At 44.9% G+C, this 24,679-nt stretch overlaps 1 protein-coding gene across 7 annotated transcripts in view; it reads left to right on the top strand.

Annotated features, from left to right (window-relative positions):
• ST6GAL1 (ST6 beta-galactoside alpha-2,6-sialyltransferase 1) overlaps positions 1 to 24,679 on the top strand; it is a 106,878-nt gene that overhangs the window by 61,254 nt on the left and 20,945 nt on the right. For 5 of the 7 annotated variants that reach the window (XM_081910504.1, XM_081910503.1, XM_081910501.1 and 2 more), the window contains exon 2: positions 15,685 to 15,823. The gene's annotated coding sequence lies outside the window, so the exon portion shown is untranslated. Of the gene's footprint in view, positions 1 to 15,143; positions 15,363 to 15,684; positions 15,824 to 21,858; positions 21,940 to 24,679 lie in introns of those variants that run through there. The other 2 variants (XM_081910500.1, XM_081910505.1) reach the window with 2 other exon arrangements.

Below are 24,679 nucleotides of genomic sequence, written 5' to 3'. Positions count from 1 at the left end.
TTTTACTATGACAGACCAACACGGCTACCTATCTGTAACTGGTATTTTTAGAGACAGCATATACACCTCAGGACAAGTAACTGTTAATATTTGTCTAATTCCCTTTTAAAGCTGTTGTGAGTTGGTGCCATCACCACATCTTGTGGGATCAAGTTCCACTGTTTAGCTGGGTGCCATGTGAAGAAGGACTTCCTTTCGTCTTGTCATGTTTTCAAGTGTTTTCACAGTGAAAACCACCTGTTGGTATTTTTGGACCACCAGACTTCTTGCTAGATGGCTGTCGGCTTCAACATTTCTCATTTTGTCTGAGTTTTTGCATTTCTCCTGCAATATTTTTGCAAAGTTTTTTGCAGATAAAGTCGCTCAGATTCGGGAAGAGGTAGACGCCACCGTGGGAGCAGGAGAGTGCTAGAGTCCTGTCTAGTCAAATTGCGTGGGATCAATTCCAATCTGTTACCTCTGAGGATGTGGACAGGCTGCTTGGACGAGTAAAACCAACTACCTGTCTCCTGGATCCTTGCCCATCCTGGCTTATAAAAGCTAGCTGGGAAGGGCTGGGCGATGGGACTTCGTGGGGTGGGGAATGCTTCCCTCTGTGAGGGAGCCTTCCCAGACCCACTGAAAGAGGCAGTTATTAAACCACTTCTTAAAAAATCATCTTTAGATGCGGCCACGATGGCCAACTATCGCCCAGTCTCAAATCTTCCATTCTTGGGCAAGGTGATTGAACGAGTGGTTGCTGAACAACTCCAGGCACGCCTGGAAGAAGCGGACCATTTGGATCTCTTCCAGTCGGGATTCAGGCCTCATCACGGGACTGAAAGTGCCTTGATCGCACTGGTTGATGATCTCCGGTGGGCTAGGGACAAAGGTGAGAGCTGTTTCCTAGTTCTGCTGGATCTCTCAGCGGCGTTTGATGCCATCAACCATAACATCCTTCTGGACCGTCTTGAGGGGCTGGGAGCTGGGGGCACTGTCATACAGTGGCTCCGCTCCTTCCTTCTGGGCCGTGTTCAGAAAGTGGGGGGGGGATGAGTGTTCAGACCCCTGGGCTCCCACTTGTGGGGTGCCTCAGGGTTCTGTCCTCTCCCCCATGCTTTTCAACATCTACATGCAACTACTGGGAGAGATCATCAGGGGGTTTGGGCAGGGGGGGTTCATCAGTATGCGGATGATACCCAGCTCTACCTCTCTTTCAAATCAGAACCTGTGAAGGTGGTGACGGTCCTGTGTGAGTGTCTGCAGGCGGTTGGAGGATGGATGGCGGCTAACAGATTGAGATTGAAACCTGACAAGACAGAAGTACTGTTTCTGGGGGACAGGAGGCGGGCAGGTGTGGAGGATTCCCTGGTCCTGAATGGGGTAACTGTGCCCCTGAAGGACCAGGTGCGCAGCCTGGGAGTCATTTTGGACTCACAGCTGTCCATGGAGACACAGGTTAAATCCGTGTCCAGGGCAGCTGTGTACCAGCTCCATCTGGTACTGTGCTGGTCCAGGGGGGAGGTTATCGTGGGGCGAGGTCCAGGACCTGAGTCGAGGGTCGGCAGACAGTCCTCCACAGTCGAAGCGGGGTCCACAGCGAGGAGCCAGGCAAGGACAGGAACTCTGGGGGAACCTGACTTTGTGCTGTCCAAAACAGCTCTTCAGCGACGTTGCTCCCGCTACCTGGGACTGGGCTGACTGGCCTTTATCTTCTCTGAGGCCAGGGGCAGTCCCGGCCCCCAGGAGACCCACCTCTCCTGGCCTTAAGGTGAGCACTCCTCCTGGGAGAAACCAGTTTCCTTCGCCTCTCTGCCCTGAGCCTCTGCAGCTCAGGAGAGGCTGAAGGGTTACTGGACCCAGGGGGAGACTCACCTGAGGGCACTGAGTCCTCAACCGCCTCCGGAGCCAGAATGGATTCATCTGGTGCCTGCTCCTGAGGATCCGGCACAGTTGCAGGCACTTCAGAATCAAGGCCCTGCCCCAGCTCGGCCGGCCCTGGAGGTGGGGACTTCTGTTTAGGCTGGGATTCCTCCGGTTCAGCCTCTGAATCGGATTCCCAGGCCATCACAGGTACGCAGGCTGAGACCCTATCTGCCTGTGGACTGCCTCGCCAGAGTGGTGCATGCTCTGGTTATCTCCCGCTTGGACTACTGCAATGCGCTCTACGTGGGGCTACCTTTGAAGGTGACCCGGAAACTACAACTAATCCAGAATGCAGCAGCCAGACTGGTGACTGGGAGCGGCCGCCGAGACCATATAACACCGGTCTTGAAAGACCTACATTGGCTCCCAGTACATTTCTGAGCACAATTCTAAGTGTTGGTGCTGACCTTTAAAGCCCTAAACGGCCTCAGTCCAGTATACCTGAAGGAGCGTCTCCACCCCAATCGTTCTACCTGGACACTGAGGTCCAGCACCGAGGGCCTTCTGGTGGTTCCCTCACTGCGAGAAGTCAAGTTACATGGAACCAGGCAGAGGGCCTTCTCGGTAGTGGCGCCCTCCCTGTGGAACTCCCTCCCACCAGATGTCAAAGAGAACAACAACTACCAGACTTTTAGAAGACATCTGAAGGCAGCCCTGTTTAGGGAAGCTTTTAATGTTTGATGTATCACAGTAATTTAATATTCTTTTGGAAGCCGCTCAGAATGGCTGGGGAAGCCCAGCCAGATGGGCGGGGTATAAATAATAAATTATTATTATTATTATTATTATTATTATTATTATTATTATTATAAAGTGAAATGCTGGGGGGAAAAGAAATAATTGTTACGAAAACTCCAGAACGTTATATATACATCTGTAGACATTACATTCTCCACCCCCTAGGCTGTGTTGCAAAAAACATGGATTTGGGAAGGGAATTTTTCACATCTCCGAATGGACTTGCTCTTTAATAAGCAAACATTGTATAGGTGTTGGTTCTGTATGTTAAATATCTTTTAGAGAGAATTACATGCTTACACAGGGAAGGAAATTTTATTTCCAGTAATAGCTTTTTAAAGTGAGGCAGAACCACATGAGCATGGAAAAAACTCCAGAAAATGCCACATGACTGATAAGCAAAGTATACTGAATTCAAGCAGAGCACGTACTTGGGAGCCATAAGTGTGTGTGCTTGTTGCTGTTGGCTTGACCTTTTTCTAAGCTCTGTTGGTCATGCCTCCCGTTTTATTGCCAAAGGATCTTGTGTTACCTAGGAAATGGCCACTCCTATGTGCAGCAGCATACTCTCCAATACAATTGCCCACATATCTCTTACTTCTTAGAATAGTAAAAATTGATGGCTGTTGAGACCTTTACAATGTTATTGTACCTTGTTTCCACAGCATTTCTTGTGAGGAGCAGTATTTTATGTTAATTAATAATTTTAAGAGGGCCAAAGGCATTGTAGTGTACATAGTAATTTATTGATTGATCTCAGTGCTGTCTCTGGTTTAAAAGTTTTTGTTCAACACACACACACCGCAGCACCACATTCCACAAAACCTATCAACAGTGAAAATAATGAAATAACTGTAGCCACCAAGGAAAATGAAGCTCTGTTCTGTACCTTCTGTTTTGAGAAAACAAACTACAGTGGTCTCTCGGGTTACATACGCTTCAGGTTACAGACTCTGCTAACCCAGAAATAGTACCTCAGGTTAAGAACTTTGCTTCAGGATGAGAACAGAAATCGTGCAACAGTGGTGCAGCGGCAGTAGGAGGCCCCATTAGCTAAAGAACAGTTTCAGGTTAAGAACGGACCTCCGGAACGAATTAAGTACGTAACTAGAGGTACCACTGTATTGTCTGTAATGATATATAGCTAGTGGTTTGGGCCTGATGCAATTGGAACAAAAGTATTTAGTTCTACTAAGTCCTGACATTTAGGGATGCGGGTGGCACTATGGTCTAAACCACAGAGCCTAGGGCATGCTGATCAGAAGGTTGGTGGTTCGAATCCCCATGATGGGGTGAGCTCCCATTGTTCAGTCCCAGCTCCTGCCAACCTAGCAGTTTGAAAGCATGTCAAAGTGCAAGTAGATAAATAGGCACCGCTCCGGTGGGAAGATAAACGCTGTTTCCATGCACTGCTGTGGTTTCGCCAGAAGTGGCTTAGTCATGCTGGCCACATGACCCGGAAGCTGTCTGTGGACAAACGCCAGCACCCTTGGCCTATAGAGCGAGATGAGCGCACAACCCCAGAGTCATCCGTGACTGGACCTAATGGTCAGGGATACCTGTACCTTTAAGTCCTCACAGTGAAGTTGAGCGGAAAGAAGAAATGTCTGTTGAGCTTTCCCAGTAGTGAGAATTTCCAGGGATGCAGCGCTTACCCAGATTTAGTTTATTTTAGAAGGAGGTCACTGGAACTTGGGTGTTCTGCAATATTTGCACTTGTTTACAGATATACCGTACTTGTTAAGCATAGGCAGTGGTGCACCAAAATCCCCCCTCCCCCCACCACAACTCCACAACCAACAGCCTGAAGTGCTGCTAGCTTCCAAACCCCAAACTAGCTCTCAGTAACTCTTCTTGCTTTTCAGACTTCAGCCTGTCCCCTTCTTTTCTCCACAGATACCTAGATTACATCATCCTTAGCTTGGCAGGGAGTAGGGTGTTTGTGTGTTTGTTTGTTTGTGCACCAGTCAAAAGACCAAAGGAAGATGCCAGACAATTAGTTTCGATGCTCATCAGCTTTAATTCCCTGAACAAAAGGCAACTTTGTCATGGGATTATCAAGGAACTTTTGAGGGCATTCTGGCCTCATTAATGCTCTTCCAGCCCAAACCGTCACTCTTACCCCCCCCCCTTTTTTCAAGCAGGTGAGAAAAGAATACTTATATGTCACATGTGATCCAGAAATTTCCCCTTGAAAAAAACTAACACCGTACTACTACTTTTCATTTGCATACCATTTTGACTCAAAGCCTAGAACAGCGCATCTAGGTGCTTCCCCCACCCCTTCAGTACATACTTACCCATTCATTTCTAAAGCAGGAGTGGGCTTTACTTTCTATGTCAAAGAGACTCCACAGCAGAGGAGAGCCAAACCTGTGCCTTCCCCTCAGTGGTGTAGCGTGGGGTGCAAGGGGGCCGGCAACACCGGGCGCAACATCTGGGGGGGGCACACTCGCACTCGCAGCTCTCTGCCTCTACCGGGTTAGGGGGCACAAATTACTTGCCTTGCCCCAGGTGCTGACAACCCACGCTATGCCACTGCCTCCCCTCCATGCTTCTGTTTGGGGGTAGGTCTCAGCTGCTCTGCATGCAAACCGAACAATAGGTTGTTGCTGGGGAAATCCCATTCATCCCCCAGCTAATACAGTCATTGCAAGTTGGAGCGCCGTGTTAAAACCTGGGTGCATAAGTGCTGGCAAAATACTCAAAGGTACCGGCCTCTGAACTTTCTGTCAGAGTTTCTCATTTTCTTTGTGTGTGGGATCCACTCCCGGGGGTGGGGGTGGGGATAGGGGGAATAAAAACCACTTTCCCAAGGGCACCATTACAGCTGCACTGTGTGGAGTGCTCTGATGAGTGTTTGGACCTCATTGTTCCTGCAGTGAGGCTTAGATCCTTCCTCTACGCATTGGGCTGTAGAGCTTGCTGGCTGTTCAGTGGAATGGCATGGCAGCCCTTCCTGAGTCCAGGGTCACCAACATAGCACCCGCGGGCTCCCTGGCTGCCCTCAAAGGCTTTCACTGGTGCCCCAGGGCAGGTGCCCCAGAGTCAAAAGTCTCTAGCCCTTCTAGAAGAACATAATGGGACAAAATATGTAGATAGTACCTTACTGATTTCTGTGGAATGGAAGTGTGTTGTGCTGTCACCAACTTTTCCTGGTACTGAGGAACGCTCCCTGCTGCTGTTTGACAGAAACAGCATGTGTGTGTGTGTGTGTTTGTGTAAAAAATCATTATTGTCCTCCACAATCAGGACTAGCAGGACACAGCTGACTTCTCTTAGGGTTTTCCAGGGTGGCTGGCTGTCTAATTTTGGTTTACACCATGCCCCCATAGCAGCTATTTTGTGACTGGCAGCACCCTCTCAACATTCCACATGTGCCTACTGGTCCGAAAAGGTTAGTGCCCCCCTGCCCAAAGTGCTTGGTTGATCGTTGTTTGCAAATGCCTTGAGATACAAGTATGTCTCCTGACATTTATGGCTAGTTGATTCCCACAGCTACATGGTGGTCTGCACTGGCAAAGCAATGTGGTCTCTTCTGGCTGCCCATTTCTGTATTGTGCATGTAGGGGGCATATATACTGGGTACAGTAGCATCAATGTGACATTAATACTGTTGCCACACATTGGCTGATGAGGTCCATGCATGGCTGATGTGTATTACCATTAGTTAGCAACCTCAGGATTGCTGGGCGGTGGCAAAGTTTGCAGGGATGCTGTGGGCATTTCAGTTAGTGCAGCAATTGTGCTTTTTGCTCTTGGCTGAACATAGGAGTCTAACTATGTTATGGTAACCTTGGCGGAACCGTAGGGTTGACCTGCCAGTTTTTGTACAACAAAAAGAAAAAAGACATTTGTGATTTGATTTATTATTCTTCTAGGCCTCTTTCCATTCAGATGAACCCCAAAACGGCATACAAACAATGGCACAACAGTATACAGTGGTACCTCGGTTTAAGAACAGTCAGGTTTAAGAACGATTTGGTTTAGAAACTCCCCAAAACTGGAAATAGTGTCCCGGTTTGAGAACTTTACCTTAGTCTAAGAACAGAATCTGAACGGTGGAAGGGCACCAGCGGTGGGAGGCCTCATTAGAGAAAGCGTGCCTCAGTTTAAGAACAGTTTTGGTTTAAGAAGGGACTTCTGGAACGGATTAAGTTCGTAAACCAAGGTACCACTGTATTTATATGTTTGTCTACGTTAGCCCTGCCAAGCATACCTACCAGTGGCAGTTAGGCTTTGGTTGAAAAACTGTCATTGTAGCATTCTAGACAATACTCCTTTTATTGTTTATTTATGCATTTTCAAGTTACAATTGGTTAAATTTGTTCCAGTTACATACACCATCTCCTATCCCATCTCGCCTAGACTTTTCAACCTATCTTTCCTTGACATCCTAGCCCAATCCCTTTGGTTTGCTGCAACTCCTAAAGTCCTCCACTCTTTCCCATCTCTATTTTCGCTCTTTGTTTTGTTTGCTGGTGTTCATGTCTTTAACCCTACTTGTAGGGCAGGGTTATACTACTACTTCTTAGATACTCTTCTAGTTGTTTCCCCTTGCTTAAGACTTTATTTCTCTTTGTATTTCTTATTTTGGCCGTCATAGTGGCCCAATTCCACATATTCTGTTAGTTTAAGCAACCACTTTTTTTGTCAGGATTTCCCACTCCTTCCACATTTTAGCGTTTTGCTGCTGTTGCGTAAAGGAAAAGTTTTTTTTACTTTATTTGGAATTTCCTGTCCTATTACAGCTAACAGGAATGCTTCTGGCTTCTTGGGAAAGGAATATTGAAGCATCTTCTTTAGTTCTTCATAAATCATTCCCCAGAATTGTTTTTTTTGGGGGGGGGGCAAGTTCGCATTGCCGCTACATATGGATTAATGAACCCTCCTTATCTAAACATTTTCAACATATTGGATCCTTCTAGACAGTACTTCTGTAGCTGTAAGTCCTAACATTCTCCTTGGCTATTAAACTGGGATATCACTGCAAACTGCTGTGTTATCCATGGGAAGAAACCTCTTGAAATTTTAGAGAAGCTGTGGAGGGTAGCTACTGATGGGGGCAGCTGTGTAGTACTAGCATCTAAAATAAACAGCAATGCAGCCTCTGCAACTGCTGCAGAGCTCACAGTCCTTGTACCTATTCAATGGATGGAAGGATAACCTGTAGGTGAGGTGCTAAATTTCCCAAATGCTGAAGCCATTGCGGGGATGAGGAGAGAACCATAATTTTGGGGAGAAGCCAAAATATTTGCAATCATAACTTTCTCACTTTCTTATCAAACCTAAACTTTATGCTTTAACAACATAAAATGTATCATAACGTAGCACAACTCATGTGCTAATGCGATGTTTATACATAGCAATCATATGCATGTAAGGCTGACTGTTTAGTGGTGCTTCCTTTCCCCGCCCTCCAGCTAAGTGTGTATAAGATTGCTGCCTGAAAAACTATAAATGCCTCTGTATAATCCTATACATTGCAAGCCCAGGTGAGTTCAGTGGAAATGGCTTTCAGATAAGTATGAATAGTCTGTGCAAGGAAAAGGAAACCAGACACAGGACATTTGCTTCTAGTACAGTATCTCCATACTAGATCAGAATTCACCAGAAAAATATATGGAAAAAATCACAGGAAAAAGGACTCTGTGCACTCCTCTCATGCAAATGGCAGCAACCTCTAGTTGCAGAAATGCATTTTGCATTTGAATGATGAACATGTCTACAATATACACAGGAATTGTCCTTTTCTAATGTGGCAGAAGGGGCCACAGGTGGTGCTGTGGGTTAAACTACAGAGCCTAGGACTTGCCAATCAGAAGGTTGGCAGTTCAAATCCCCGTGACAGGGTGAGCTCCCGTTGTTCAGTCCCAGCTCCTGCCAACCTAGCATTCGAAAGCACATCAAAGTGCAAGTAGATAAATAGGTACTGCTCCAGCAGGAAGGTAAACGGCATTTCCGTATAGCTGCTCTGGTTCACCAGAAGTGGCTTAGTCATGCTGGCCACATGACCCGGAAGCTGTACACCAGCTCCCTCAGCCAATAAAGCGAGATGAGCGTCCCAACCCCAGAGTCGGTCACGACTGGACCGAATGGTCAGGGGTCCCTTTACCTTTTAATGTGGTAGAACTCAGGGGGAGCTAATGTGATGCAGAGCTAGCTGGATGGGCCATTAGCAGGGGACAAAGGCCAGTGATGGGCTGATCCTGCATTACAGGGGGTTGGACTAGATGACCCTCTAGTCCCTTCCAACTCTACAATTCTATGCTAAGACTGCCAGGCAAAGGGAAGTGGGGCCCCTTCTTTGCTGGGTGCTAGTGGGTGGAGGCAGAGACAAGGTTTAGGGTCTCGACTTTGAATGACATAGGTGGCGGAGAGGTCCTTGGAGTGGGTTATCAGCAAGAAGGAAGGGCAGAACTGCATGTGAGCTGGGAATGACAGCCCAAAAGTCATGTTGCAAAAAAAAATATGGTGGGCCACCCTAGCAAGTGAATATGAACTTGTGAGTCCCCATATCAAAACAAAACCTGGGAACTGCCACTGTAGACCAGACTGATCTAGATGGCTCAGTGGTCTACCTCAGTTTAAGGCAGCTTCCTGCAGAGTTGGATTGCAGACATTTGAAAACTGTGAGATTGATGACGCTGATTCTACAGGGCCCATGCGGTTTTTCTTATCATTTGCTTAGGCTGGTTGCCGCTTCTTTGCTTTTCACTTGAGAGGTTTCTTGTTGCTTCTGTTCTGCTGAGCAGCTGCCTTTCAGCTGTGACATTTTGTCACCTCTCGGATGGCACCTGTTCTATCCCCACCCATCCCTTTCCTGAGTTTTATGCAAAGCTCACGAACCGTTTTCTCCTCCTAAGAGTAAAATAGATAAGCCACCACCATCAGCCAGATGAATCAGAGAACAAGCCTGCAATTTAAATTTAGAGACACAAACTAAGAAACCCAACTTTTTTCCTCTTCTCGGTTCACATTTAGTTATATATAGTTATTAAAGGTAAAGGTACCCCTGCCCGTACGGGCCAGTCGTGTCCAACTCTAGGGTTGTGCGCCCATCTCACTTAAGAGGCCGAGGGCCAGCGCTGTCCGGAGACACTTCCGGGTCATGTGGCCAGCGTGACGAAGCTGCTCTGGCGAGCCAGCACCAGCGCAGCACACGGAAACGCCGTTTATATATATAGTTATTAGAAACACTTAAATTGAGCTGCTCTGCAGCTGTTTGTTTCCATGCAAGTTGAATTCAGAAAAAGCCCCACCAAGCAACTATTCCTTTAGCCTCAGATCCCCAGTTGTAAAATGGCAGAAAGGTAGTTGATTGTTATTGAGCTGATGTTACCTAGTGAGAGCTGGGACTAAAAACAGAGGAAGATGAAAAATATAAATTTAGAATAGGGCTAGAAGTTTTTGCAGTCTGTAATATTGGAAACACAGGGCAGCATCTGCTCTCTGCACTGTATATATCATACCCCTTTAAACAGTCTTAGGTAAAGGGACCCCTGACCATTAGGTCCAGTCGTGTCTGACTCTGGGGTTGCAGCGCTCAACTCGCTTTATTGGCCGAGGGAGCCGGCGCGCAGCTTCCGGGTCATGTGGCCAGCATGACTAAGCTGCTTCTGGCGAAACCAGAGCAGCACACGGAAGTGCCATTTACCTTCCTGTCGCAGCGGTACATATTTATCTACTTGCACTTTGAGGTGCTTTCAAACTGCTAGGTTAGCAGGAGCTGGGACCGAGCAACGGGAGCTCACCCCGTCGCGGGGATTCGAACCACCGACCTTCTGATTGGCAAGCCCTAGGCTCAGTGGTTTAGACCACAGTGCCACCCGCGTCCCTTTAAACAGTCTTGGCTTCCCTCAAATAATCTTGGGAACTGTAAAGGGTGCTGAGAGTAAGGAGGAACCGCCCCCTCCCATTCACCTCACACAGCTATCATTACAGAGTTCCCCAGGAAGAAGGATTGCCTGTTAAACCACTTTGGGAATTGTAGCTCTGTGATGGGGCCTTCATTATGTGTACCAGTGTGATTTATTTCTGAGGTATATATACATAGTAAGATTCATGACAATAGCCCAGTTACTTTTGGGGTCCAGGATAATAGAATGTAATTCTTCAAGATGTGGCAGTGAGCAATAATATCAGCAATAGAAGTTTGGCAATAGTTTTAGGTAAAACAAATAGAACTGCTGGAGCAGGCCAGTTGCTTTTTTAGTGATGCCTTATGTGAGACCTGAGGATAAAGGAAAACAAGTCCAAAAAATGATTTTGACTGTATGGCAGATTCCCAATTTCCAGTAGCAAGCCTATTCTGACACTGCAGTGCCAGTTTGACTTGGTGGGTAGTATCCTGCACTCTTCCTGTATTTCTGTTGAATTTTATGTCTTAATGTATTATATATTCAGATGTTAGCCACCCTGAGACCGGTTCTGGCCGGGGAGGGTGGTATATAAATAACATTTATTATTATTATTATTATTATTATTATTATTATTATTATTCCTGCAAAGATCTGAATATACCTTCCGAGTAGCATAGGAAGCTTCCTTAAGCTGATTTAGATCATTGGTCCATATATGGCAATACTGTTGACACGGACTGGCAGCAGCTCTCTAAAGTTTCAGGCAGGAGTTTCTTCCAGTCTAGTACGTTACACATGTATTGCTATTTTTTCCTCCACTTCCTGAAGATTATAATCCCAAAGATGCTTATGAAATCTAAATTATTTAACCACATTATTAAGTATCATTCCATACCTATGAATCACAGCTTTTTCAGCACTTTGCAGTGAAGTCAGATAACATCAGAACCATAGGCATAGCTTTCAACCTTCCCTTTTTTCCCGGGAAATTCCTTTATTCCAGTGCCGTTTCCAGTGCTGCTATCCCGGATTGCTATCCCGGGACAGGTGAGGATGCTGATCCCTTATTTTCGAGGCTGCTGATCCCTTATTTTCGAATCTGAAAGTTGACAGCTATGCCCATAGGTACAGAACATGCTGCCAAGGGCTATCCTTTGCATATGTTGGGCAAGAAGGGATTGTTAGTGACCTCGTGGTATTTTCCATATACCTATGGGTCAAGGGAAGTCTTCTTCAGGAGAGATTGCCCCAAAATATTGTGTGGTTACATAATATTTCTCTTCCTACAGAGCTTTCTGTCTCAGGATCGCAGCCTTGTCCTATAAGAAATATATATATATTATATAAAAGCAGACCTAGGAGGAAGGGCTAATAGAACTTAAAAGGAAGATCTGCTTAAATAATTTCATTCCTGTAACAATAAGTTCTGTAACTATTATCTTTCAGGTTTGTAAGGGAAACTCTTTCTCCTTACAATCTACCTTTCTTCCTTCAAGTAAAAAGGGTGGGGATTATACATGAAGATCTTAAATGAAATCCATGACTTGGAGCGATTGTTCAATTATTATTTTTAATTGCATCCCCTGCCAGAAGTGAGTGAGATTATCTCGGAGCACTGATGAGATCTGTAAAGGTTATTTTAATTGCAGAGAATCTGCATCGGAGACACTTGAGCATTCCAAAATGTTACACTTAGAAGCAAATTACGAACCTACTATTAATTACAGCCTAGTGCAAAATGACAGCTGAATAGGAATGGAAGGAAGACAATCGGTGAACTTGAGCAGGTTTGGGGAAACATCTGTGGAAATAGTGGACTGATGGGAAGAATGCTGTTTCCTAGACTGGAATGTTGGTTACATTAAGGTTATTGCCCCTCAAAGAAGGATACTGTTGAGCTGAAAAAGCAGTATAAAGGGGGCAACCAGCGGGCCAAAGAGCTGGAGAAACTCTCTTGCAATGAAAGATCGCAATGTTTGCGGCTTTTTAGTTTAGGAAATATTTAGAATGGGAAATATTCTTCATTAAGAATATGCTCATTGTGCTTTGCAGGTAAAATCTAGGCATATTTACTCAGAAATAAGCATCATGGAAGGGACGCGGATGGCGCTGTGGTCTAAACCACTGAGCCTAGGGCTTGCCAATCAGAAGGTCAGCAGTTCGAATCCCCGCGACGGGGTGAGCTCCTGTTGCTCGGTCCCAGCTCCTGCCCACCTAGCTGTTTGAAAGCACGTCAAAGTGCAAGATAGCAGGTACCGCTGCGGCGGGAAGGTAAATGGCACTTCCGTGCGCTGCTCTGGTTTTGCCAGAAGTGGCTTAGTCATACTGGCCACAAGACCTGGAAAAACTGTTTGCGGTCAAATGTTGGCTCCCTCGGCCTGTAAAGCAAGAGTTGTTCGTGACTGGACTTAACTGTGAGGGGTCTTTTGCCTTTAGCTTTTAAGCATCACTGAACTCAATGGCACTTACTTGCAGGTAAATATGCACATGATTATAGTCTTATGCAGTGGAGGGGTTTTTGTGTAAAATATAAGGTAAAAGCGCTGAGTGCCAATACAAAATGGCAGCAAAAGAAAAGATGTGGTCGTACTCTGTGCTGGTGAGTACCTTTGTTTCAAGTGTTGTTAATGATCACTAAGGATCAGGCAAGAGTACTATAAAACAAAGACATTATTTAAGCTTTCTTTCTTTAATTCAGAACTCTCTCTGGCTTTCATGCGCGCTCTCTTGCTCTCTCTGCTTTCTGTGCTGAATCACTTCCTGGTAGCTGTCCCTTAAGTTGTGCCTCCCTCTCTGCGTTTCAAATTCCTTTCTCTAACTGCTATCCAACCCTCTTACAGTGGTACCTCTGGTTGCAAACGGGATCCGTTCCGGAGCCCCGTTCGTAGCCTGAGCAGAACGCAACCCATGTCTGCACATGCGTGGGTCACGGTTCGCCGCTTCTGTGCATTCGTGTGATGTCATCTTGAGCGTCTGCGCAAGCGGCGAAACCTGGAAGTAACCCTTTCCAGTACTTCTGGGTCGTCGCGGGATGCAACCTGAAAAGATTTAACCCAAAGCGTCTTTAACCCGAGGCATGACTGTACTTAGTTCAGCATGCATCGATACAGCCATGACACATGCAGAAAGCACTGGTCTTAGAAGAATGTGCGGAAGAATCATGTTTTGTAGTAAGAAAGCATCAGACATCAGGGGCAAATGACCATTGAGACTCATTCCTCACGAGCAACACTTCATACCCTTCTTGAGTGTGTTTTCCTTTTCCTGGCTAGAAACTTAGAGCTGTTAACCGTGGAATGGTCTCCCTCAGGAGATTGTGAAGGTTTTTAAGCAGAGGTTGGGTGGCCATTTGTCATGGATGCTTCAGCCGAGATTCCTGCCTTGCAGGGCATTGTACTAGATGACCCTGGGGTCCTTTTCCAACACAATTCTATGATTCTTTGTGAGTGCATGTAGAAAATAGTCTATTGTACAAAGGTAAAATGCACACTTGTTGCTTTGCACATTTTTGCCTCTGGTCCTGCCTACCAGTGGTGAGAGCCAGTGTGGTATAGTGGTTAAGAGCGGTGGACTCGTAATCTGGTGAACCGGGTTCGCTTCCCTGCTCCTCCACATGCAGCTGCTGGGTGACCTTGGGCTAGTCACACTTCTCTGAAGTCTCTCAGCCCCACTCACCTCACAGAGTGTTTGTTGTGGGGGAGGAAGGGAAAGGAGATTGTGAGCTGCTTTGAGACTCCTTTGGGTAGTGATAAAGTGGGATATCAAATTCAAACTCTTCTTCTTCTTCTTCTTCTTCTTCCACTGGGATGTAGACCCTTAGAATATCACCCAGGTGGAAATGTGACCCTCAGCCTGAAAAACCCTGCTCTAGGCCTATCCAGGTGTTATTTAAATGGGTACCTCATCACACCTGGGTTGGGTGAGAGTGCTAGCCCCATTCTTCCTTCTGTTGCCTTCCAAGAGTTTACAGGTCCATATCAGATCCCCATATATTTTGGAACGCTAAAGCAAAAACGGACACCAAGGAGGCAGCAGACTTAACTCACTTGTCCCTGCAAGAGCACCCCCAAATGTGATATTTTCCCCATTTAATGAATGCCCAGATAGGGTGCCCCTCAAACCACCTTCAGCTGCCAATCCATTCATTCATTATTACACACTGTTTGATTGTTTAAAAAACCCAAATGTAGTTTATAGAAGATAAAATAGAAAAATCAAGAAAAATGTACAGCCCTACTTCAGACACCCAAAGTTAAAATTACCCCAACTCACTAAGCACCTGGGTAGACTTGTCTAAACAGGAATGTTTTTACCGGGCGCCAAAAAGGGTATAGTGAGCAGATGCCTGCTTGATCTCAATAGGCAGGGAGTTCCAAAGTGCACTAATCAACCAAATGTGAAATGGGCATTATGTGGCACCCAGCGTAGTGCCAGTTCTGCCGATCAAAGCAGTTGAATGAACATGTGTAGGATAAGGTGATTTTGTGGGGATACTGTTCCCCAGTGGTTAAGGGCTAAAGATATCAATAAAAAGTATATCTTACTCCCCCCAGCTTTGCTGCCATTGAGGAAATATAGTTCCTTCCTTCTTATGACTTCACACTGTCATGTTCTGGTGTTCCGATTCCCCTCAGCTGTGTCTCAACAACCTCAAAAGTGGCTCCAGATGCCAGATTAGGCTTGTTCTTCTTTTCTGAGTTGTCTCAATTCCAAAAAGCAGTACATCAAAATAGAATATAGGTTGGGCGTGGGCTCTTTATACCTGCAGGAGATGAGCAGCGGGAGGTTTCTGGTTTCGTTGAGAAGTTGGAAGACAAAACGACAGATGAGGCTCTGCACAGTTTCTCCACATGAGAAGTAGTCTAGTGTTCTTGGAAGGGCATTTGAATGTATTGTTGGAAGGGAGCTTTCAGTGACTTGGTTTGAATGAAATTTGATGCATTGATTTGTTTCAGGATAAGCTATTTTACGTAGCGGCGACTGGCAGTTGTTTGCATTTTGCAGTTGTTTGCATGTCAGGCCTCTCGGAAGGCTGTTAGCATGCTTTCCTTCATGCTTAAAAGGCTTGGCTCAGGCATCAGAAGTCTGTGTCTTTCACTTTCATCTCTGTATACTAAAAGCATGACGACTCCTGTGCTGTTGGTATTTTTTCTCTAATAAACTGTTTTTCATTTCACAGGTGGCCTTCAGCCTTCGTTAGAGATCTCACTGCTTTGAGTGGTTGGGTTTCTAGGACAGCAAGAGCATTATGAGCAGCCCTGAAATCTTCTAACACCCTGCCGTGTCTGTTGTGCAACTTCAGTTTTCATCGACATCAGGTAACCAATCTGTTGTCAGATTAGCAAATGAAATTTAGGGATGCAGTAGCTGAAATAAGATTTCATTGGCTTGATTAGATGGATTGTCCCTAGTAATCACGCTTTCACAACTGTAAGGCTGTAGGATAGAGTGTTAAATCCTGAACCCATTTGTTTTATTGAATGCAGGGTGCTAGGCTCATGCTATTATCAGGCTGCTTTTGAGCATCTTTCTTGTTCGTCTCTGTGTTGGTAGTTTTTCACCAACATCAGTAATTTGTTCATAGCTGTAGTCCAAATGTCTTTTTATTCTGGAGGTTTATATCATGGTGGTTTGGTATGCAATCAAAGGGATGAGAGTGTATGCAAAAAAGAGAGAGTGAATGGATATGGAAGCATTGCCAATTTTTAGAAGAACCCTAAAAGCAGTGCTGTTTCAGTGGGCGTAGCCAAAATGCTTTTACCTCATGCCTACTTTTATTACTGCTTTAAGCCATCATTTCTGGTGGTTTGTTGTTTCTTTTAATGTTTAAGCAAAACTTATAAGGTGCTTGACTACATGTTAATGTAGAAAAGCAGAGAATAAATTCTGTGCATACAGAAATATTATTGTTCAGAAGTACCTCACACCTGTGCTTGACATTAAAGCAAAATGTTTCGTTTGGAAGGTGTCACCCCCCAGTTTTGTTTAGTTTCACTCATTCTGGCATCTGCTTTGCATACAGGATCCTTACATTGTTGCAAACATTACATTTTTGCAAACATTATAAACAGTTTTTAAATGGTGTCTGGTTAGTTTGCTTTTTGTTTCTTCAGGAAAGCAAACTCTATTTTGCATGTACAGTGGTACTTCGAGTTAAGTACTTAATTCATTCCGGAGGTCCGTTCTTAACCTGAAACTGTTCTTAACCTGAAGCACCACTTTAGCTAATGGGGCCTGCTACTGCTGCCATGCCGCCGGAGCCCGATTTCTGTTCTTATCCTGAAGCAAAGTTCTTAACCTGAAGCACTGTTTCAGGGTTAGCGGAGTCTGTAACTTGAAGTGTATGTAACCTGAAGCGTATGTAACCCGAGGTACCACTGTATCAGTTTTGTCAGGAAGTTCTCTCCCAGTACATTTTGTATAATAAGAATTTGTGTGGCTTCTGAGCAGGAAGGAGATGGGTGATCATGGTTGGCTAGCCTAGAGACTGACTTGCAAATTTGCATCCTGCAAATTATTTCTGTTAGTGATTAACATGCTTATATCACACAGACAAAATGTAGAATGCCCTAGATAGGGATGGGGAACTTGTGGCTTTTCAAATGCTGGAGAGGCACAAATTTCCCATCCCTGCTGTCATATTTTTAAAAAGCAAGTTAATAGGAATGTTAGCCTGGAATCCTATACCCACTTATATGGCAGTAAATTCCATTAAAGTCAGCAGGAATTACTTCTGAGCACACATGTATGGAATTGCACTGTCCTTACCAGAGTTACACTGTCAAAGGACTGCCTTCCAGTAACACCTTAAGGTGCTACTGGAAGGAATTTTTTTTGTTTCGACTATGGCAGACCAACACGGCTACCTATCTGTAAAAGGACTGCCTGAAACAGGAGGACTTAATCTGGTTATCTAGGACTTTTGGTTGATCAAGTATTCTGTTTTAAATGTTTTGTAGCTGAAATGCACAAATAATCTGGACTGTCGTGTTTCAGATCTTATTTTCTCCCACAGCTCCATGATTATGATAATAACTTTAAATGTGCTGTCATATCCTTAGTGGAAAACAGAGGAGAAACAGCATTAAAGTTACAGGTCAGACATCTGCTGATGCCAGTCGTAGAGAGAAACTGCAATGTTAAATTATGAGATGACTCTCTTGGATTTTAGCCAATTTTACATTGAATAAAATCTTCTGCATTTGAGGGCAAAAGAACTGTTCGCACCATGTTCTATTACATTCCTTATGAGGCTTCCCCTCTACATAAAGTGCAGATACGACATTGAAAATTAACTATTTCAATGCTTTTTTATGTCTCATACCTTCATATCTCTTTTTCTGTAAGCTTGCATAGCTAGCTTGCATTCACTAGTCTTTGGCTAGAAACTATAAGGATCTTTATGGCGGCTCATCCAGCTAGACAGATGCACTGCAGTTTTGAGCTAAACAATGATCACAAAAAAAAATTAAAAATGGTTTTGTGCCATATGGAATTGAAGGCCTGACTGGTTTATTTATTTATTTTTATTAAAGATTTCTTAGTTTACAAAAATGCGTGCGTTGTCTTTTTTTCAAGTTGTGTTTTCTACGAATCAGTTTCATTTGTTGTGAGGCAACAGTGTTGCATGCAATATTAGGTTGAGAAGAAAATAGGGGGAGGGGTAGTAATGCTTCTATTCTTTTACTTAGTATATGTGTGTGTTTTTGTGTCGGCATCACTTGTATGGGTTCTCTTACTATTTGCTTGTTGTATTTCCTTGGTGGCGAGAGAGGTTGGGGTAGCCTAGGGTGTGCTTGGTATTATTATTATTATTATTTATTTATCTGGCTGGGTTTCCCTAGCCACTCTGGGCAGCTTCCAGCAGAACATTAAAATACAATAATTCATCAAATATTAAAAGCTTCCCTAAACAGGGCTGCCTTCAAATGTCTTCTAAAAGTCTGGTAGTTGTTTTTCTCTTTGACATCTGGTGGGAGGGCGTTCCATAGGGCAGGCACCACTACCGAGAAGGCCCTCTGCCTGGTTCCCTGTAACCTCACTTCTCGCAGCAATGGAACTGCCAGAAGGCCCTCGGCACTGGACCTCAGTGCTTGGGCAGAATGATGGGGGTGGAGACGCTCCTTCAGGTATACTGGACCGAGGCCGTTTAGGGCTTTAAAGGTCAGCACCAACACTTTGAATTGTACTCAGAAACAAACTGGGAGCCAATGCAGGTCTCTCAGGACCTGTGTTACAGTATATGGTCCCGGCGGCCGCTCCTAGTTACCAGTCTGGCTGCTGCATTCTGGATTAATTGCAGTTTCCAAGTTACCTTCAAACGTAGCCCCACGTAGGGCGCATTGCAGTAGTCCAAGCGGGAGATAACTAGAGCATGCACCAATCTGGTGAGGCAGTCCACGGGCAGGTAGGGTCTCAGCCTGCGTATCAGATGGAGCTGGTAAACAGCTGCCCTGGACACAGAATTGACCTGAGCCTCCATGAACAGCTGTGAGTCCAAAATGACTCCCAGGCTGTGCACCTGGTCCTTCAGGGGCACTATTACCCCATTCAGGACCAGGGAGTCCCCCTAACCAGCCCACCCCCTGTCTTTGGTTGGCTGTAGTGAGATTGGTTTATGTGTGTGAAGGGGTGGATTTTTGGGACAGGTTAGCCAGATTGATTCATATCCTGTTGGTGGATTCTTCTTGTTGTCTTGTTGGGCTATGTATGTGTTAAAGGGAATCCATACTGGAGTAGAGGTGTCTTCTTCTATTTGTCCCCGACTGGTTTCTAAGAATTTCCAGTTGTTACTTTAAGAGCTAGATAGTCGTAAGTTGATGGCTCATGATGGGCCTTCATCAATACACAGACACTGTATGCCTGCTTACTCCTTTTGGTTATGAACGTTTTAAGTACATATCCGTGCAAAGAGTGGGATGACAGCATATTTGCATTCAGAGCAAAAATGCAGCAAAACTGCCACACCAGCAAAGCTCTTGTCCATGGAAGTTTATGCAAAAGTAATACTAATTTATGGGACTCTTTTTGGTTAAATGATGTGCCTTTTCATGTCAGATGAGCCGGTGGAGTTGATGTATGTGCAGTTCCCAGGGGAGTTGTCTTCTCCTTTTTTGGTTTCTGCATGCATGTGATGTTTTCAGTTCTAATGTTTTCTTCTGATCTATCCAAAAAGTTTAAAAACCACCCTTGAAGGAGAATTTCTGTGTACTGCCAGCTTTTTTTAATGAAGAGGGTATAAGCACTGTCTGTCCCTGTTGTAGATTTCCTATGATCTCACTGAGGTTGCCATAACCTTGCCTTCAGGCTTTCTTGGTGGTTTATGAAATCACCTTTTCCACAGCTTCTTATAAACAGTTGCAATTTTTAAAATGGCTGTCATCATCCTGGAAAAGCAAGGGAAGTGACTCAAACAGTGAATACAGTCACACCTTGGTTCTCAAATGGCTTAGTTGTCGAACAAATCTCGAACGCCGAAAACCCAGAAGTAAGTGTTCTGGTTTTCAAACGTTTTTTGGAAGCCGAACATCTGACATGGCTTCTGCTTGAGTGCAGGAAGCTTCTGCAGCCAATCGGAAGCCGCACCTTGGTTTTTGAATGGTTTCAGGAGTTGAACGGACTTCCGGAATGGATTAAGTTCCAGAACCAAGGTATGACTGTATCTGTTTTGGTTACTGATGTTATCTGCCTCAAATGATCTCATATTTGATACCTTGATATCTGAGATCCTCTGATGAGGTGGGATTCAGCTGCATTTACAAAGGACTGACCCTTTAATGTATCAGTCCCTGTCCTGTGGAACTCACTGTTTGTGGAGGTTCAGCAGCAACCAACCCTGCCTTTTTTCAGACATCTTCTGAAAACTGTTTAGACAGGCCTTCACGATATGATTTTGTTTTCTTGCAACCAACCAGTGTCTAATGATGTTTAAAATTATGTTTCCTAGATATTTACAGACTGGTTTTATTGAATTTTATATGCTGTACGCTGCCTTGATATATTTGATGTAAATACAAATTCTAAATTTTCAAATCTGGCAAGCAAGAATACTAACATTTGAAAAAGCAGTTCAGAGCAAGGAGATCTCTATGTTATACAATCTCACCAAAAGGATATGATAATTCATGAGACAGGAAAGGGAAAAATGGTCGTGCTTTTCATATATTAATAGGCTTGTGGTTGTGGGTAACTCCACACCAGATGAGGAACTGCCCACAGATAAGGTGCATGCGCATTAATGCCAATCTCTCTTACGCAACCAGCATCCCATTTGAAGTAGAGGCTTGCATGCATCTCCACAGCAAGAGCTGGAGTATGTGGGTATACTGCTAGAAGCTGCCTCTTGGTGATGCCTTAAATCATATTGGCTTTGCCAACCCAGCTGCCAGAGGAAAGCAGCAGTCTGGAACTCAGGGTTTCTACTTCCAGCTTTTGCCTATTTGTCCTTGGTCTGCACACACAAACCACTTGGCCACAATGGAGATTGCAGACTTCCCTCTTGGGATGAATGACTGGATAGCCAAGGCTGAAGATGGGGCTCTTGGCAGCCACAGGCAAAGTTAGAGCAAAGTAGGCAGCAGTGATTTGTGCAGTCTCCTCCAGGTGACCCCTTTCTTGAGCACGCAAGAGTAGTTTTCTGATTGTGGATATTTGTACGGCTGCCACATGCGTCTCTCCTCATACTTTGGTTAGCCCTATCAAATAGACTCATTTTTATCGACTGATGCAGCCTTTTGTAGGAAAGTTCTCTGGAGCTTCTGTCACAGTAGGTGAAGGAGCCCACACAGGTCTGAAGGAGCCTGCTTTGTTATAACCCTAGTAGGAATGTCCTCCATCCCTGTTTGGCAAAAATGGAAATTTCTGCTTCCTGTGAGTTTCTATTGTACTATAGGGATGAAGGGCATCTCTCCCACTTCTGCTTCACTGTCTATTTTCCACCTGGAGTGCGATTGGTGGCTTAGGGCTTCTGCTGGCGACCTACATGTCCCAGACTGTTTGCCCTGTTTGTTGTCTTCATTTTCTTGTCTTTTTCATTATTGGTTCCTTGTTTGGAGTTGCCATTCCCAGTTGTCAGATTTGGGGTTTGAGGAGTTGTCTTCACTCTGCCAGTCTTGAAGGTGGAATGATTCCTCCCCCTGGAGAGCTTCTGAAGGACTTGCTTGCCATAGCCAGCAAGAGGAGTCATTCCTGCCAGGAACATCCCATCACCAAGCAGACATTCGCTATAGCTAGACATTTCCACTCCCTCCCTCCCTCTGTGCAGCTGCAGCCCAAGCCCATGCAAGTTTCTTGGGACGTGAATTGCACTGCAGCAGGTTGATTGACAGTGCTGTGTGAAGTCACTGTGAATGACAGGTTGTAGAGTGTTGAGAGTGGCAGTTGAGGGAGTTGGAGGAGGTGTTGAGACGGAGTGAGAAGGAAGGCGATTTTATGTGTATGTTTTGGATACTTCTATCCTGCTTTATAGGGATGCGGGTGGCACTGTGGGTTAAACCACAGAGCCTAGGGCTTGCTGATCAGAAGGTTGGCGGTTCGAATCCCCACGACGGGGTGAGCTCCTGTTGCTCGGTCCCTGCTCCTGCCAACCTAGCAGTTCAAAAGCACAAAGTGCAAGTAGATAAACAGGTGGCAAGTAGATAAACTCCGGCGGGAAGGTAAACAGTGTTTCCGTGCCCTGCTCTGGTTCGCCAGAAGCGGCTTAGTCATGCTGGCCACATGACCCAGAAGCTGTACGCCGGCTCCCTCAGCCAATAAAGCGAGATGAGCGCCGCAACCCCAGAGTCGGCCACGACTAGACCTAATGGTCAGGAGTCCTTTTATCCTGCTTTATAACCCCGAGTGGCCTTTGAAAGAAACTTACAAAAGATTTTCACAATAAAAAACCATGTCTAAGCCTGGTATCGGGAACAAAGATGAGGGAGGGAAAAAACCATGAACACCTAGGGGTAACAGTTTGGGTAGCAATCAAAGAGGAGAGTTGCGTACGCCAGGCTGGGGTAGTAAAACTACTTATTGTTCTTTAGTTCTTTTTAAAAAAATAAATAAGTAAATAATGTTTAATATTCATCAGTTAATGAAGCTGTTCTGCTCTGTGTGGATTCTAGGAACAGCCTACTGGACTGCACGTGCCCTGTATTGATATACACAACTGCATAGATAGCATGCCTCACCCCGCGTGCCTTTTATTGATATACACAGTTAAACATAGAGAGGGAGAGGCCCACTGCTATCTATCTGTCATTAAGGGAAATCTGGATCTATGGGACCAACTGGGTGACTGGTCTGGTGACTTGTGTAGGACAGAGCCTCACAAGAGACCCCTGGGGCATCACAGGCTGATTTTTGTGCAGTGTGCAGAGTTTTTCTCTTGCTGTTTTTCTCTTGCTTCTGTGCCCTGTTCTTCCTTACTTGGTTTGTGTTTCATTGTCCACTCACACTCCTTGTTTCCCCTTAATTTTAGTTCTGATGTTAGCCACCTTAAGCATAGTAAGGCAGCTTATAAATGAAATGAGCACAATGGTGAATTTCTCTTTCCCTTCCATGCTCTCCTCCTTGGATGTCAGTCTCGGGTTCATGCTTCTTGCGTTGTCTCACAATCTCTCCTTCCAGAGATTGTGGCTGGAGAAGGAAGGCATAATTTTATTAATTAATTTCTATACTATACAGCTCTATATTTTTAAGAAAAATCTCAAAGCGGTTTACAGCTTATTAAATCAATAAAACATAAATAAAACATTCTGAAGAAAGTCAAATACAATGGTACCTCGGGTTAAGTACTTAATTCGTTCCGGAGGTCCATTTTTAACCTGAAACTGTTCTTAACCTGAGGTACCACTTTAGCTAATGGGGCCTCCTGCTTCCGCTGCACCGAAGGACAATTTCTGTTCTCATCCTGAATCAAAGTTCTTAACCCAAGGTACTATTTCTGGGTTAGTGGAGTCTGTAACCTGAAGCGTATGTAACCCGAGGTACCACTGTATAGAGTATACAGTCAAAGCAACATAACAGAGAACTAAAATATTATCTTAAAGATTTTTTAAAAAAAAATTACAAAGGAGGTCAACTACAGAATACATATTTAATATGTATAATGTTCCCTTCCAAGCATGCTGTGGTCTTGATGACATTCACCACCACCCCGACACAGGGATTTTATTTTATTTTTTGGTCTTTTATTTTTAAAGACCAACAACAAAGTTGCCAATCACAGTGTTAACATCACTTGTAGTTTGGTCCTTAGATATAAAAAGTATTGCTTGAAACTGTATTAAATCAAGGACCCCTTCTAAGAGATTGCTGGTGCTGTTGTGGAATGTCCCTGCATCGAGTGTAGTTTGTAGTTTTGAGACTACAATTCCCACCATCCTTGTCCACTGTTCCTGCTAGCTAGGGATCATGGGAGTTGTAGGCCAAAAACATCTGGAGGGCCGAGGTTGAGGACGCCTGAAATAGTCCATAGCAGACATGATGGCTACAGCAAGGACAGGAGTGCCAGCTTGGCCCCACAACCGTGGCTGCCATGCAGCATGCATGTCCCTGGCACTGAAATTTGTGGGTGCCCGGTCCCTTCATGAGGAATTTTGTGGGTGCTCAGACACCCAGGACCCCAGAGAGTTGGCACTTATGAGCGAAGAGAAATTATCACACCGTTTCCAGCAATAGCACCTGCTGTAGCTCTTAAGATGTACAAGTTCCAGATGAATACAGGGTGCAGAAATCTCACATTAGAGGGAGATGTATTGGAGGGGGGCAGAGCAATCCAAACTATGGGAAAACAGCGTAATTTATGCCAGGGTAAATTATGCTGGTGTAATTACCGTATTTTTCGCCCTATAGGACGCACTTTTTCCCCTTCAAAAAGTGGAAAAAGCCCCTTCTTTGCTCTTTGGGGCTTGGGGGGAAATAATTTTATTCCCCCCCCCCCAAAAAAATAAGTGCATCCTATGGGCCGGTGCGTCCTGTAGGGCGAAAAATACAGTACACCTACTCCTTTCAGGAGAAGGTTACTGCTAGCCGAGCTGGCCGAAGCCTGGCAGAGGGAAATCAAGCCCTTAAAATAGAATTTGACTTACACACCTTCCTTTTTGCTGCTATAACTTCTACTGGGTTGCTAGGTCACATGACTGAGTTAAAAGGAGTTTCAAACAAGGGTACGTTTTCCCCTACCCTACCCT

This window comes from Podarcis melisellensis (assembly GCF_964234715.1).
Source record: "Podarcis melisellensis genome assembly, chromosome: 5".
Taxonomy (NCBI): Eukaryota; Metazoa; Chordata; class Lepidosauria; order Squamata; family Lacertidae; genus Podarcis; species Podarcis melisellensis.
This window is presented reverse-complemented; position numbering and strand designations above follow the sequence as displayed.